The sequence below is a fragment of the Lissotriton vulgaris genome, chromosome 12 (genome assembly GCF_964263255.1).
Source record: "Lissotriton vulgaris chromosome 12, aLisVul1.2, whole genome shotgun sequence".
Lineage (NCBI taxonomy): Eukaryota > Metazoa > Chordata > Amphibia > Caudata > Salamandridae > Lissotriton > Lissotriton vulgaris.
The window spans coordinates 763,885,079-763,886,654 of NC_141700.1; the positions used below are offsets into that span (position 1 = coordinate 763,885,079).

Genomic DNA, 1,576 nt, shown 5'->3' on the forward strand with positions numbered 1-1,576 from the left:
GCAAACATTTCCTGCCCTGGTTTTAAAATTGTACAAGGAAAAGAGATATGTAGCAGTCAGTTTCACGTGAGGCTACTGGTTGTCATGGCAACATGTGGGAGGGTCCTTGTGAAGAAGATTCTTTGGAACGTTGGTGTTTTAACTGTGGATGACAGTAGAGGGGCGGGAGGTCTGCACATTGGGTCAGCTGACATCTATACATTAATAAATCAAACATGAAAGAAACCTGAGAAACCTGATCTTAATGATGTCACTGGAGGTACTGGCCCCCCCTCCCAAGGGACTTATCCCCAAAGGGAGCGTTTTAATATATAAAAGAGTCTCGGCTTGAGCTCCTGGTCACATAATCACTGCACAGGGAAGGGAAGGATGAGAGGCTGAAGCTCCCTGCAGCTCTCACACCAGCCTCATCTACGCTCTGTCACAGAGATAGAAGTACGGTAAGAGCCTGTGTGTGAAGGGGGCCTGCAGGAAGGTGTAGAGAAGCTCTATGGAGTCAGCATTGTACAGGGACAGCCGCCCCCCTTCGTAGTCCAGATACACCCCCAGGTTCCGGGGCTTCTCACACGGGTTCAGAGGGGTGTAAGGGGAGGGGAGAGCCTTGTACTGACCCTTCCACCCCCACACAGCCCAGACTCCCCCCTCAGGTGACCATGTGATCCCTTCCTTCCTGTCTACAGACTCTGCTGCGACCCCACCTCCCACCCTGCCCCCTCCTGCAGCAGCCAGGAATTTTTGCCGGAGGTGAACCCCACGCTCCCCAGCACACATAGGTAGTTGGAGAATCTCTTGGGAGTGTTCGGCAGGGTCTGTGCTGTGCCAGTCCATCTCACTTGTCTCCCCTCTTCAGACAGAAGGAGCTGTGGATGAGCTGAGTCAGGATCCAGAGTCACCATCACTTTATAACTTCACCACCATCACTGGGCACTGAAACTTCAAATTATTACACCTGCTCAGGGTGCTTCTGACATCCTTCAGGAGTTCCCACGCTGGAGCCTCAGACTTCTTTTCTATCTCCATTATTAGGGCCTTGAGAGAGGTGATTTGATTGAACAGTTTGGTGATATTTGCATTTTCTATCATGGTCCTTTTCTTCATCTCCTCCAGTCTTCGGTGCAGTGTTTGCTCATTTTCTTTCAGAAGCTGCCGCAGCTTTTCAAAATCAGATTCAATTTTATTCTTCTCAGTTCTTAGCTTGTTCCTCATGGTTTTATATTGTTCCTCCTCCTTGACTTTAGACTCCAGAAAATCTCTTTCTTCAGAAGCCGCCACGACTTTTGAAGTTTCACCTTGTGCTCCTCTTCAGCCTCCTCTATTGGACTTGCTAAGTGAGTTTTATGCTCCTTGGACTCCCGGCAGACCAGGCATATCACCTCCTGAGCCTCTGCACAGAACAGCCTCAGTTTCTCTTCCTGTTTCTCACACAGATTCTCCCCCTGGGGGCTGGGCTTCACGGGTGACAGATGAAGCTTTTTTGCAATGTCCACCATGTTCCCCAGCTGGCTGTTGGGTAGGAGGTTTTTTTCCAGAAGATATTTGCCTGCACTGTGGACAGGGGAAGTTTTTATCTCTTCCC

The 1,576-nt window shown here is 49.8% G+C and overlaps 1 pseudogene; it reads right to left on the reverse strand.

Annotated features, from left to right (window-relative positions):
- Positions 1-396: 396 nt before the first annotated feature.
- Positions 397-1,240, reverse strand: LOC147678623 (E3 ubiquitin-protein ligase TRIM58-like; annotated as a pseudogene).
- Between the last annotated feature and the right edge of the window lie 336 nt (positions 1,241-1,576).